General features: G+C 41.3%; 1 pseudogene across 1 annotated transcript in view; it reads right to left on the bottom strand.

Annotated features, from left to right (window-relative positions):
• Positions 1–15,789, bottom strand: part of LOC147020594 (uncharacterized) — a 38,817-nt pseudogene that overhangs the window by 19,742 nt on the left and 3,286 nt on the right. The window contains exon 3 of the transcript XR_015061392.1: positions 6,745–6,920. The product of XR_015061392.1 is annotated as an uncharacterized LOC147020594 (transcript). The remainder of the gene's footprint in view (positions 1–6,744; positions 6,921–15,789) is intronic.

The following is a 15,789-nucleotide window of genomic DNA, read 5'->3' as shown; positions in this document are numbered from 1 at the left end:
TCTTTCCTGGGAAAGCCACATATTCAACCTGGCCCCCAAAGCCAGTCACCAACTGGGAATCCTCCGTCATGCAAAGTCCTTCCTCGGCCCACCTGAGCTCCTGACCACTTACAAAGCTTTTATCCGCAGCCTGATGGAGTACTGCTCTCCCCACTGGGCTGGTGCTCCTGCCTCTCATCTTTCTCGGCTTCACGCCGTAGAAACCAAGACCTTTTGGATCATTGGCATCTCCCGCGATGAGGCTGAGTGTATAGGCCTCTCACCACAGGCAGGTCGGTCGTCTTTCTGTCTTCTACTGTCTCCTCTCCGGTCTTTCCCCCCCTGCTCTCTCTGCGATTTGTCCCCACCATATTTCCGCAGGGCGCTCAAGGTCTGCCAACAACCCCCTTCTGGTAATACTACCAAAATCACGAATCACTGCTCACCTTCACTCTTTCATTCCTCTTTTTTTCCCTGCCTTTGGAATAAACTCCCTCACTCTATTCAATCCCATTCTTCCCTCCAGGCCTTCAAAAACAGCTGTTCACCACCACCTCTTATCATCCCCCATCCAAATCCTCTATCTTTTCTACCCCCGTTAATCCACCCCAAACCCACCTCCTTCAAATTCCCTGCTTTCCTTCCTGAAAGTCCCTGTAATGTCCATCTTGTATTCCCCGTGTTCCCCACCCCCATCCCTCTCCCTTCCACAGATCTCCTAATGTCTCTGTTCCCCACTGTTTTGTCCTTCCCACTCCCCTCTTGTCTCATGCCCCCCTTTGATGTGCGTTGTGTGTTCGCTCCATTCGAGCCTCGACAAGGTATACACAAAAAAAAGCCATTGAGCAGGATTTGAAGCTCAGGACCTTATGTTCCCAAGCATGCCATCCTAACCATTCAACCAACACCAAGCATATGAAGGACCATCAAAGCACAATAAACGTGTAATATGATTTTCATAGGAGGAGTGGACGTGTGCCTGAGTTGATGAGGAGAGGGTTTAATTAATAGAATGTCTTTTTACATCGCTGGACTTTCTTTTTACAAAGACCAACATTTGTACAAAATAATAAAAACAGAAAATTCGCTATCACCTGCAATAAAGATAGTTTGCACAGGTGAATGATACCCAAAACAAACTAATTTTTTATCATGAAGTCGAGTTCATTGGAAAAAACAAAACTTGAGAATCAAGGGTTAACTGGTTAACTGAAAAAAAATGAAGCGATTGAGAAAATAATACAATTCAATAAACAGATCTCTGCCGGGTTTTACCACCGGCCGAGCTCAAGGGCCTATGATGTATGAGCAATGGGTCCATGGCTTGTTCACAAACATGTGAACACCACCCAGGGGTGGGGGGGTGATTCAACAGGTGGGAGAAAAGAGACAACGGAGTGCAGATAGGCATCTAGCCTAACATGTGCAAGGTTAACAATGAGAGCGTTAAGCTCCATGAATGTGTGGGAAAGATAGAGAGGGGCAAGACCGGATGACTGGTCACAGAAGAACGCTGCCAGGCTGCCAATATTTCTACAGAGAGGGATCCCTGTGCCTTGTGCCACTACCTCGTGATGGGTAAAGCCAACGATTTTCAGAGCGTTGGACTCGAGACCACACAGGCAAGAGGTGGGACACAGAAGCAGTGAGCCACAAAGGAAAGCAACAATCCACTGTCCTACAAACAAATGCTTTCTAAGCTGTGAATAGTTCCAACAAAAGGGGTTAACATGTTCATGAATCAGAAATTTGTTCTTAGATTGCTCGTGAGTCAACGATGAATTTACAAGATGCCATAACCCACATTTACTCACGTGACCAACATCAATGGATGGTTATTTTTAAATGGGGGATTTTTATACATAGTCAAGGCTCGTGGAAGAACGAGAACACAGAACGGATCAGGACACAACGTAACAAAAGGAACAGCAAGAGAAAGGAGAAACGCCAACAGGAGGGTGGAGGGAGAAAATAGATGGAGACGGACAAACAAGGGATGCGGTAACGATGAAGGGTAGGGGATAACGCAAGGGAGTGGACAAGATGGTTACAGAAGCAAATTTTTGGAGGGGTGGAGCGTTAAACAGGTGTAGCAAGGATCGTGGCTTTGGATAAGGGATGATTTGAGATGGTGGTGAACAGCTGTCTTGGAAACATGAAGGAAAGAGTGAGATTGAAGAGGATGTGCAAGTTCGTTCCAGAGGTGGAAAAAAGAGGAACAGATGAGTGCAGATGAGCAGTGGTTCTGGATTTTGGTCATTTCACTAGGAGGGGGATGCTGGTATCCTGTAGGTACCTGGGGGGGGGGGGGGACCAAGCACAGAGAGGACAAAGGGTGCAAGCCGAGGAAGGAGGCGAAAGAAGACGGAGAGACCACCGACATGTCGGCGATGGCAATTACAGTTGTTATTTCCCCAAATGGCGACATAATGATTTGGTCCGATTGTCGTGGCTGTTGTTTTGGTATAAAAGTGATTTCACTCGTGAAAATTGTCTTTTGTTTTCCTACAAGAGCGAGGCTCATGGAAGAGCAAGGATAAATGACAGTGGAGTAGCAGGGCAACAATATGGGACTTTTGAAATGACGTTAGAATGTTAAATGAGGCCTTTCGCACATGCTCTACCTATGTGGTTACACCGACTGGTTCTGCTCGACAGACACTTTGAACCTGCTTTTGCTGGCACCAAATTCTGTATTTCAAATCGTCTTTTACACACAATTTCCTGTATTTCGATGAAAAATTGGCAACTTCAAGATGGTTTCAAAACCATAATTGTTGCGTTCATGAATGCAAATCGGACTTACGGAAGTGTAGGAATATGAGAAATATCATTAATCGTGAGGGGTCGGGTTCATACCATTTACTGTTCGTACATTCTATCATTGGCCATGGCTACAACACACACACACACACACACACACACACACACACACACACACACACACACACACACACACACACACACACACACACGCTATCAGAGGTAGATCCTTTGAGACATGATCGGTCTCCATTTCACCTCGTGAAACACATCCAGATGTGGAGATAACAGCCAAAACAGCAAATTTCTCACACTTCAACTTTTAGCAATGGATGAAAAAAATCTCGTAAGATTCCCCTTGTGGCCCCTGAACAAACAATTTATAACAGGCCTCACAGCTACCAAAGCTCCATCCTCCTCCCTCCCCCCACCCCCAACATGATTAATAGTAAATATCATCATTTTCAATTTACCCTGTACATACACAGGCACTCAATATGTCCTTCCAATCGTTGTTCAGGTTAACCTAATCCAGATATACAGTCCATTCACTGGTAGCGATCCTTCGGGGGGGGGGGGTTCTGTAACACATGGCGCTCTTCTCCACTCGGACCTTGCACCGACCTACATGGTCGGGAGTTTGCTGTACGAGCAGGTGCCCGTTCGGCAGGCTGAGAAGGGTCTCCAAGGCTTTCGTGGTGGAGAGGTACAGCCCTTTCTCTCAGGTACTTTTCCAAGTATTTTCGGCTTCTTACAGAATCTTAGTGAGCTATTCAAGGTAACAATCCTAATCCCGGACACATAATATATTTTATTTCTCCCCAAACTTTTCAGCTTCCTGACATTTCTGTTCATGGAACTGCCAATTTTGTTGTTGAGTCATAGATGCTGCAAACCATCAATTCCAGGACAGTTTGGTGTTTTTTGCTGGTTTCTGCAAATGGCTCATCTGTAGCACTCTGAAGAGCCTCCGTGGCTTCAGAAATCCTTTTCCAGGCATTCCACCCCATCCGTTTCCCCTTCAATTATCGGCTCCTGGTCAAATCACAGCCTGAGATGGCATGAAAGAAGGGAAGAGCTTTGGTCCATTGTGGTCCAAGAGAGTGGCTGATAACATTCACGTTCAGGAAGGAGGTGTCCTTGCCTCTTTTGAAGGCCACCCTGAGTTCAACACTGGGGTAGATTCGGTCAGTAGTGGCAGCCAGCTGAGAGACGGCGATACCCAGGGTTAGGGTGTCACCAGTCTGGATGAGAAGAGATTGCAATATCCTAGCAATGGCCTTAAGATGTATGACGATACACATATCAGCTTCCTCATGATTGCAGGTATTGATTACGATGTCGCTGGACCAACATAAAGAACACTGTCCTTTAAGGTCACCAGAAGATGTTTGTCATCATGGTATCCAGCCTTACTTTGCTTTCAGAGAGAGGTACTCAAACAGTTCTTCCTTATTCATTGAATCGGATTAATATGAAACCTTATTAATATAGTTTCAGCTTCGATACTGTGCTAAAAATACTGATCCCAACCAATGTAGAGCTGATCGCAGCAATGCAGTTGAGATCTCAAGTATGGATAAACCATCGTGGTTTTTAAAAAAAGGTCATCGAATGTGGTGCAAGTTGGCTTTGGAATCAGTGAGTCTGATTCATAGGACATGGGAGGAATTGGATGTTCAACCTCAGTGTCATCTTTGTTTATATTTACCTCTTGGAGAATAATGTGCAGAAGAGCTGCCTTGTCAGAAGTAGGCTTCTTCGATGATGGTGGGAGTACATGATTCATGCTCAAAGAACATCGTCAGATTCTCTTCCCTTTTGTGCAACATGACAAAGAGCTCACCAAAAATGGATGTATGATCTTTTTAAAGTGCCAACAATATAAATGAAAAAAAAGGATGCACCCAACCTCCCTTTTTATATCCCCTAAGTCATGTTCTACAATGATAAATAGCCAGTTGTGTCAGACAGGCTTGCCACCCACATGCTCCCCCTTCGAGTGTGGTAGGGGAGCAGTGCACTGGGGTGAGAATTGGCTCTTCAGATCCCAATCTAGTCGAAAATTCCCAAATATTGTTTTTCACAGTGTCAGACACTTTCATCTTTACTTATATTTCAAACCCCATTAAAATATGTATGAATGTCTTAAAAGTATGTTCCAATAGTACACAAGTAATGGACGTAATTAATAGACGTAGTCGTCCAATAATACATAATTCATACATACTCACATTTCAATAGTAAGTAATTAAGACACTCTCATTCCAATGAAACCTAATTAGGTAATAAACGTCGGACTCAAATTTCATAAGTACGTAATTAATAGACGTACTCACATTGTATTAGTACGTAATTAAATGATATACTCATGTCCCGATAGTACGTAATTAATAGACAAACCATCCTCACATTCCAATCGTACATAATTAATAGATGTACTCACGTTCCAATTGTACGTATTTCAGAGACGTACTTATGTACCATTATTACCATGTACCTTTAGCAACACCTGTCTCATAACCATCCCTATCAGTTCCAGTCGATGCATTGAAATCCCCTAAGACGAGAAGTGTATCTCGTCTGGGGCACTGATCAACCACAGACTCGAGCGTGGCGTAGAATGCATCCTTCACGGTGAGATCACTCGCCTCAGTCAGAGCATAAACAGAGACCAGGGAAATGACACCTAAGGAGTGACGAATCCTTAATCTCATAATACGCTCGTTGACCGGTATTACCTCAATTATCATTGGAGTCAGCTTATTGGACACAGATACAGCAACTCCTTGGGCATGGTAACTATCAGAGTGATCAGACCAATCGTAGGTGTAACCACCCGTCATTATCTCACCGCAATCCGGTCCCTGAACTTCAGAGAGTTCTGCAATACTGATGTTCAAACGCTTGAGCTCAGATGATAACAGACAGGTGATCACCCTCTCTTCGGGATAGGACATTCCAGGCACCCACCTGAAGGGACCGCCTCAGGTTAACCCAAGGAGACCGCCGTCTGGTGGACGACACCTCAGCACCACCCCGATACACACTACCGCAATCTGACCCAGGAAGGTTACCACACGTTTTTCCTCCTATCATCAAAGAGTGGGGGTCCCGAAGACTTTGTCCCAATCCCTGTGCAGCTACCCTGCGGAGGGCAGCTGCACATGAGGTACTCCCACAGAGTGGGTTTTCAGCTTTCTTTGCGTTTTTAGTATGTTTTGCAGAGTGAAGGGTTTTACGGTGGCCGGGGTGCAAATTCTGCCATTAACCTCCTAAAAAAAGTAACCCTACTACAGGAGGACGTCCGTAGACACAGTTGGGCAGGAGATATGGATGGCCGTTGGCTCACAAGGAGCTCCTCCGCCCTCTGACAGGTTTTGTTTTTAATCCTGCTGGGTGTCCATATCATACACCCTCCTCACCAGGAAACCTGGTGGGGGAGACGGTTTATTTGCCGACAACCCGACCATGGAACAGGTTAGTACAGGTTTACATGGTACCTGTAGCAGGTCACAGATCGAATCTGGCTTGACCTGACAATAAGTAGGTAGTTGAATTAAATGACCAAATATGCAACTCTTCAAACTTCAAATCAATCGGATGAAAATTGACATTTTATAAGTTTGGCCTGTGTTGACCCTTTGGCATCTGACGACCTCAAAAATAATTAGTCGTTGAATTCAGTGACCTGATATGAAAATCCTGTTCAAATTTCAAATCAATTAGGTGAAAATTGAGGATTTTAGAAATTTTGAAGTTTGTTGACCTTTGTTGTTTGTTGAACTACGTTAACCTTTTGACCTTATAATCTCAAAAACAATAGGCTTCTTGCTTAAGATGAACTCTAACATGTGTTGAAGTTTCGTGAAGATCGGATAAAAATTGTGACCTCTGGGCGATAAACATAAAAACAAGCAGACAGAATAACGCACGCAACCAACCAATATACCTGAAAAAAATTCGATTTTCGCAAGTAACAAACGGCCCCAAATGCAATACCTTGTCTCCTTGATATGTTTTCTTGAAGACGAAGATGGTGCAGAGTGTTGACAGTCTATGGTGTTGCTGCGCCAACTGACATTCAGCTAATGGTTCCTCTCACCCTTCCATGTGTTGTCAAATCCATGTCTGACCAGTGCAGACAATGAGTGACTGGATAATCGACAAGGAACAACCTGCGAAAAAGATTTACTTTACTGACTTTCACGGATTGATTTCTCATATAAAATAGGCTTACATTATGGGATCTTAGGTAAAAACTGAACATTTGGATAATGGATTAATGTTTTGTTGAGCATTTTTACAAATATATGAGTAAGGAGAGGAGAGAAAAGAGAGCAGGAGAGGAATATCTGAATCATTCCTTCATGGTATTAAGTTCACGATTCAATGACCATCGAGATCATCTGTTTGTGAACACCATCCATCTCCAAGAGACAGAAATACGGGTACAGACAAACAGAGTGTTTTGACATTGTCACCAAAAATTTCGAGCTTGAATATAATTTTTCTAAAAAGACAATCATCTTCCAAATATAAACCAAGGCATATCCCAAAGAGAATAATGGCACACACACACACACACACACACACACACACACACACACACACACACACACACACACACACACACACACACACACACACACACACACACAACAGAATCAGCAGCAGTCGACAAAATGATATGAACACACCAAATAAAACTGCAAATTCCCAGAGAAAAGCTCACAAGAATTGTCATTATTTGTTATCCCCGTGCCATGATTTTCGAGCACAAAGAATTACATGTGATAGTAACAATGCAGCTCAAGTCCATTCTGCTTCATAGGACTGACAACCATGTTCTCAGCTGCATCAACATAAACATCAGGTTGTAAATAGAAAGTTGGCAAGGAGGGGCAGCAATAATGTGGCAAATTTAAGCAGAAGGTGGCAGCAGTAATTAACACCTGTCATCAGGTACTATAATTCAACTTCATTCTATCACCTTCTTCAGGTCTGATTTTCACATACATATATTTCCTTAATCTCCCCACCTCTCACAAAAAAATGTGAGATTAGCTGTTTAACGCAAGCCTATCACGGAGTTGGTTAATACAGGCTAAGTGATCAAAAATAAATAAATAAAACTGCAAAACTTCTCCTGAAGTTGTGTGGAAGCAAAAAGGGTTTATCAGAAGAAAAATCAGAAAATAGAATGTAGATTTTTGAACGATGCTCAGAAATGAAAAAAAAGACGATGCTTATAGGATTGAAAGAATACGCAAGAAATAGGACGAAGTCTGTATGCCAACCATGCCTGTGCTATATGCACACGAGAGAATGGACACTTGACCTGACCTTTGGACACTTGAGTGGACGCTTTGAATGGACACTTGACCCTGACCCATGATGTTTATTATTATTCAATTGAATTCACAATGGGATTGAAATAACTTCAATTCAAGTCAAATGGAAGACCAAATACTGAAGGTACAGTCCTGCTGAACATTTGGATAATGGAGTCATCAGAAGTCATCAGAAGGAACCTGGATAGGATTCGGGTTTCAGCTGCTACTCCTCTATCCTCAAACCCATCCAGGCACAGCCAAGTGAGCCTTATTTAAAAAATAAAAATGAAAATGAACCCCGATTAAAATAATTAAATTATTTGGCTGCCCAGACAATGCGTCTGATCAATTTGAAATTTGAAACATCTATTCCGTATCACTATGAGATCATAATTGTGATGTTTCACGTCGATCGATGAAGCAGTTCAAAAGAAATAATTTAAAAAATATTTTTGCTGAATCTAATATGACTGCCAGACCATGTGACATCAATTATACGTGAATGCCCTTGTATCCCCAAGGCTTACGAAACATTTGTGTAAATTACCCACGTTCTGTACAGCTATTCTGGAGAAGAATTTTTTTTTGTAGGTTTTAGGGTAAATCCAATATGGCAGCCAAAACATGTGACCTATGATGTCATATGTGTGAACGTTTTGTTCCTCATGTATAGGTGGTCATATCTGTAAATTTTCACCTCAATCTATTCGGCCATTTCAGAGAAAAAGATTTTTGAAGGTTTTTTAAATTACAAAAACAATATGGCTGCCGAATCACGTGACCGTTGACAACATCAATATTTTTTTTTGTGGAACAATTTATCCTTAAATGACCCTGAAAAATTTTCATACTGATCAGATGTAGTGTTATACATATGCAATTATGACGTCATAACGAAGAAACCTATGACAACATAAAAATCACACTTCTTCCCCATGAGGAGTACTTGCCGTGTGCCAAGTTTCAATGTTTTCCTTGGTGTGGTTTCAGAGACACAGTCACACAGAGGTCCAAAGTATTTCTGTTTTTCCAACATGGCTGCCACACCACATGACCTATGATGTCGTAATTATAATTAAAACATTATACATAAGTATATATATATATATATATATATATATATATATATATATATATATATATATATATATATATATATATATATACATATATACATACATATATACATATATACATATATACATACATATATACATATATACACACACACACACACACACACACACACACACACACACACACACACACACACACACACACACACACACACACACACACACACACACACACACACACACACAGTATATGTATGTGTATATATATATATATATATATATATATATATATATATATATATATATACATACATACATACATACACACACACACACACACACACACACACACACACACACACACACACACACGCACACAGTATATGTGTGCAGCATTTAAAAAGGACACACGGAAAGTGGTGTGGATATAGACCTTCGACTAAGCTACACCAAGGGAGTGAAAGGCATTTTCATGGGACACAGCGTGTCCGTTTCCTTAGCAGGAAGACTATCTCATTCCGTTTACTCATTTCACACCGCACTTCATTGTGTCTCACATTGCAGCATCAAGCCATCTCAATCGGCCTGTGGGCACATCTCAATGGTGGCACAGTTTAACACCAACAACTCATTCCCCTCTTTTTTTTCTTTCTTCCATCTGTTATCTCCATTCTTCACTACAGTCTCCCTCACTCCCTCCTTCCATCTTTACACAAAACTGCATTTTCTCCCACACGTTTGATTTTTCTGAATATAAGAACTGTCAAACGTGATGTATTTTCACTGCACATTTTTGGATAGATCACAACTCGGCCTGATCCATTTTGCTAAGATTATGCTTGGGCTGTGTGAAATTTCCTGTGACCTTCCGTTGTAGAAAATAATCGGTTCGACAAGAAGAAATAGCTGCAACAAAATAAAATAAAAATAACAAAACGACTGCAACTCACCCATTACTGTGTTTTTGAGCAGAAAAATGCGCAACGCCTGCAGACTTTCAACCCACGTCGGCTCAGCCATGAGCCATCTGCTCACCCGTCATGGCGGCCATATTGATGAGAGAACGATTCATATCCTGCACTTCAAATTGGAAGTAAACAAGTCTCATTTTGGCCAAAACAAAAATAAATCAAATTACTCTCCAATGGAAAAATAAGTTCAAACAACTAAATGGAGGCTAAAATGGTTGGAGTTATCCGCCGCAAAGGATCACAAGATGCTGACGTTTCGGACTTTAGCCTTCATCGGTGCAAAATAAATGGCCTCTGTTGGGGGTAAAACCCGAAACATCAGCACCTCGTGATATTTTCGTGCAGATAACTCGAACCATTCTATTCTTACTTGCTGCGTATATCCGTTGCTTCGCTGACAGGTTTACTCAACCAACTGCACGTTTCACTTCAAAAACATATTGCACATCTATCTGTGAGTCTCAATGAGGATGTGAAATTAAATGAAACACCACACCTCGTCGTCGTCGTTGTTGTTGTTGTTGTTGTTGCCACGGTCAGTTCTGTTCAAACAGGCCCGTGGTACGGAGATAGCCGAGCGATTTCCCAAGAGCGACCCAGAGATCCCTCACATATATGATTTGTGGTCTTGTTTAAGTGGAGCCAGGACCATGCAGTCTTCCATTATGTGTTTTGTTGTGTGTGGGGTGGTGGTCTGACAGAGGTTGCAGGTGTCATCAGTGGTGATGTCGAGTCTGTGTTTGTAGTGCGAGTGCTGTGGGTGGTGTCTACAGAGAAGGCCTGCAGCAACGTGATTGGACCTGGAGAATAGTTGGTCTGTGCCATGTATGGGTGGGGGTTTACTGCCCAGGACACTGTTTGGGCCAAGTTTGTTGATTGTGTTTGAAGTGATGTAGTGGGGCAACTTAGCTAAATATAGCACAACAATTGTGCATTTTGTGAGGAAAGAACCAAATTTGGCACACTAGTAGCCTATCATATTATGAACAGACTTGGATATTGGGCCATCTCAAAATTTTTGATGGCAGTGGAAAATGGCTGCCACAGCCATCAGCGGCTGAATTTGAGATGGCCCAATATCCAAATCTGTTCATAATATGATAGGCTACTAGTGTGCCAAATTTGGTGCTTTCCGCACAAAATGCACAATTGTTATGCTAAGTTGCCCCACTAATGTAGGTGTGGATGTGTTTTTTTTTGTTCATTTGGGAGAGGTGGATGGAGGATGTCACTACAGCGTCTTTGCCATGGCACTTTCATGAGTCTGGGACACATAGTTGTTGTAGCTGCTGTCGTCGTGGATATGGTTGTTGATGTTTGTGTGCTCCTCCTGTGTACTTTTATATATTTCTCTATTGCTTCGTGAAACATTCCTATTTTTATTTCTTTGTGCTCCTTCCATATTCGTCATTCTTTATTCTAAAAGGTTCCTGCTGGCATACCATTGGAACTGCTACATAAAAGCTCCAAGTTCTGCTTCTTCCTCTTCCCACCCGGAAAGATGGGAATTTCAAAATAGGCATTTTTGTGATTATATGGACAATTATTTTTTTTTCCAAGTAAACTGATCATTAGCTCTCAAATGGCAGTATTTTTCTTATTCTATTATGGCAGGAACCCTCTCAGAAGAAAATTTGATGGTCACATGGATGTACACTTCTCCTTTTCGTGATAGAAGATGTTTTTATTCTGTTGTGCCTCCTGATGTAAGCTTCTCCTTTTAGTAAGAGATGTTTTCATTCCATTGTGCTTCCCGATGTACGCTTCTCCTCTAAGTAATAGAAGATGTTTTTATTCCGTTGTGCCGCCAACGTAGCCCACTAGTTCTGTCCTGGAATTAGCAACTACATTTTCAAAGAAGTATATTGTTGTTTATAAACCACAAGGATGGTAGAAAATGTATTTCAATGTCAGGTGAAAGGAAAAACAGATAATTAATTATATAAACAGGATGAACACCAAAAATTATATTCCATAGTGCTTTTCCAAGCAAAGCCTGTGTGTTGCAAATCGCTATAATCAGCCCTGAGTCGCGTTTGGAATAAATCCAGCCAAATGAAATGATGAGGGGACACCAATTTCAAAATTAGCTGATCCATATAAGGTTCGTTTATAAACACCCTGCTCAAAACTAAAGTGCCACTTACTAAAAGAACAAGGAAAGCAAGAGACAGGTCAGTTGGGAATATCAAAATTAAGTTAGTATTCTCTCTCTCTCTCTCTCTCTCTCTAGGGCAACTTCAAAACAAGAAGAAAAAAAAAACACGTGAACAGAAGCTATCGAGCGTTGAGCTGTTGTCGTTTCGAACACGTAATTAGTTTTGTTAGAGAGGCAGCTATCATACATAGTGGTACTAGGTCAGAATGAGTACCTGCTGGCTCAAACGGAGAATAGATTCTGTTTATTAACCCCATTGTTACATAGTGGTAAGGATAGGGGTTAATGCCACGATGTGAAACCGCTGCAATAACGGGCACAATAACCGGGCCGCTCTTGGCAGGAGCCACAAACAAGATTTCTAAGAGTAACAATCAGCACGGCCCCGAGCTCAATTCATATTTCATCCTGGAACTGACAGCACCTTTATTGCACCTCTGAATCTAACATCTGTTCCATCATAAAAGCCATTTGTCATCGCGGGTGGGGAGGGGTGGTGGGAGGGGATCAGATGGTTGGGAGGTGCAATCAGATGGTTGGGAGGGAAGGGAGGGGTTGGGAGGTGATCAGATGGTGCAAGTGGGCAGACGAAGGTGGGAACAGGCAGGAGGAGCGAAGTTGATGCGAGATGTTCTGACACGAAACATGAAGCTCACATTTAAATAAATCATATTCTCAATGAAAGGCAGTAAAGCATCCCTCCTTGCAGGCAAATGAACACACATAAGACCGTCACCATCGCGGATGGCTTTTGCATACTGTTCTGCTGCACTTCTGCCAAAATATAGTAAAACAAGTGCAAACAATTAAAAATAATGTGAAAATATGCAATAGAATGATTAATATTCTGGATATTAATGAGTTATAACAATGTGATAGAAATGAATGTTGGAATGAATTAAACTTTGTAACTACAATAAATAAATGGTCTGTTATTTTAAATCGACCCAAATATGCTATTTTAAATCGACCCAAATCTGATATTTTAAATCTACTCAAATATGCTATTTTAAATCTACCCAAATATGCTATTTTAAATCTACCAAAATATGCTATTTTAAATCTACCCAAATCTGATATTTTAAATCTACCAAAATATGCTATTTTAAATCTACCCAAATATGCTATTTTAAATCTACCCAAATATGCTATTTTATATCTACTCAAATCTGATATTTTAAATCTACCCAAATCTGATATTTTAAAACTACCCAAATCTGATATTTTAAATCTACTCAAATCTGATATTTTAAATCTACCCAAATCTGTTATTTTAAATCTACCCAAATCTGTTATTTTAAATCTACCCAAATCTGATATTTTAAAACTAGCCAAATCTGATATTTTAAATCTACCCAAATCTGATATTTTAAATCTGCCCAAATCTGATGTTTTAAATCTACCCAAAATAGTTGAGGAGGAAGATAGGGATCCCATGCACCCCCATGATACATTTCTTTAACCTACATTTTTACAATCCCTGAGGTGTGTGGGAACAGAATTTCCTTTGTTCCCATTCCAAAAAATGTCCCATGTGGGTTGTTTCGCCGTTTTTTTTGTCCGCCATCTTGGATTTCTTGGGACGCAAAAGTAAGGGGTAGGGGTAATATAAAGGACCTTTTCGCATAGAAAGAAATTAGTTACAGGTACAAATTAGGTATCATTGGAAAGGGTATGACCTGCACTATGACAATAATCCATCAATTATTCAATTAGGGCATCGATGACGTCATCAGTGGTCAAAAGGTCACGTTAAAGGGCCACTAAATCAAGTTTCACGCCCATCCTCTTTGTCATCCACCCTGCACCTAAGTGAATGAATCTTTTGGATTCTACTTTACTTGAAGGAAAGTGTACATGTTTCCGCAGTTTTTAAAACGAAAAGAAATTATTTAACTTCAGTACAACATCATTAAGCCTTTCCGCAAAAATACCGAAAATATTGAAAAAATGAATTTTTGTAATAAGTTTCCCGTAAAATTGCAGTTTGACACATATTTGTTTTCTCTGCCTTTTTGTTCTGGTAAAAGGCTTTACATGTTCCAATGAGTCCTGAAATACAGTCTATGTATCATTCTCTTGATATTTTCACTTCCACTCCTTACTAATTGATATGGAAATATGCATTATATAGAGATCGTGTGTTAACGAGTTACTATAATACGCAGGCCCACAACCAATTAATGTTGAAACATTATTATGACTGCCAAAAGTCTCAATGTTCATATTTTAATTGAGTCTTCGTTATCACTGAGAAGTTCTTCATAGTCACTATCTTGGCTGGACTGTTCTTCCTCAATGTCATCATCACACTGTTCCATCTCTTCCGTAGTCTTCTCAACTAAGTCTATCAAGGTAGGGGGAAGCAAGACCACACTGGCTCCAAAACACCCTCAACATTTCTTTCCCAACCTTGTTCAGGATCATATGGCTTTGGAGACCAGAAGACTTTCGAGACGGTTTTTTGCCAGCAGCTGAGATGAAGCCACCAAATCCAGGGACGAGTTGTGTTTCTTTACTGCCAGTGACCATTCGTATAAGTAACCACAAACGGTACTCTTGGATGCACTCTGAGTACAACTTATCGTTTTCGATGGGTGGACTGAACTTTGCCCCTGTTGGAAACTTGGGCCCAACTCGACCATAAATATGAAAAGGGGGCAATGTTGGTGGGGTTCCAACTTCAAAACAACGAGTCTTATTCCGCTGCTTGAGTGGGAGGGTTCTATGTTTGTCGGCAATGTCAGTGTTTGGTTTCACCTACCTGTGTCATGATCTCTCCAGTGCTGTTCACCACGTTTGAACCATGGACATTTGTGGTTATTTTGTTTAAGTTGTCCCACTCAACATGAAAAACTTCGTTGTCTTCACCAGTAGCAATTTGGGGAGTGAGAGAAGAGGAAACATCGCTGATGACTTCCGCCAGTGCTGTCTCAACTTCCAAGCCAAAGTCATAGGACTCACAGTGACCCAATCTATGAAGTATTAAGTTAGCTGCTTGCTTCGATATAGGTGGCGTATGGTGCTGCAAAGGAGGATGTGTTTAGGTAACTTCCACTCTCCGTTCGTCACAGCACGGCAGATGTCTTGGAAAAGAAACCAATGGATCTTAAGGCCCGGTCACACCTTGACGTTTTAGCCAATGTATGCCGATTTTTGATTTTTTTTTCTAAAACGCTGGCACACGTTGAAAACGTTATGGGTAAGTTTTGATAACATTGAGAGCATGCTGAAAAACACTGCCATACATCGTTGTACGTTGGCTTTAAACGTTGTACTTTTTGGTTGTCCTCAAATTTTTTCATGCTTGAAATTTCACGACGTATGCCGGCGTATGACTCACACGTTCCGCTACGCTGGCCACAAGTTGTATGCACGGTCTGCGATCGTTGACAGACGTCAACACATGCTACTTGTAAGTTAATCATAAGTTGAGACACGCCGAGGTAATGTTTAGCGTACCCGAAACTTATTTCTAACCTATGATTAACGTGTTGTTGGCACGT

Source organism: Eptatretus burgeri, chromosome 9 (genome assembly GCF_056783735.1).
Source record: "Eptatretus burgeri isolate ZD-2024b chromosome 9, Ebu_testis_v1, whole genome shotgun sequence".
Lineage (NCBI taxonomy): Eukaryota > Metazoa > Chordata > Myxini > Myxiniformes > Myxinidae > Eptatretus > Eptatretus burgeri.
Note: the sequence above shows the minus strand (reverse complement) of the source record. Positions and strands in the feature narration are given on the sequence as shown.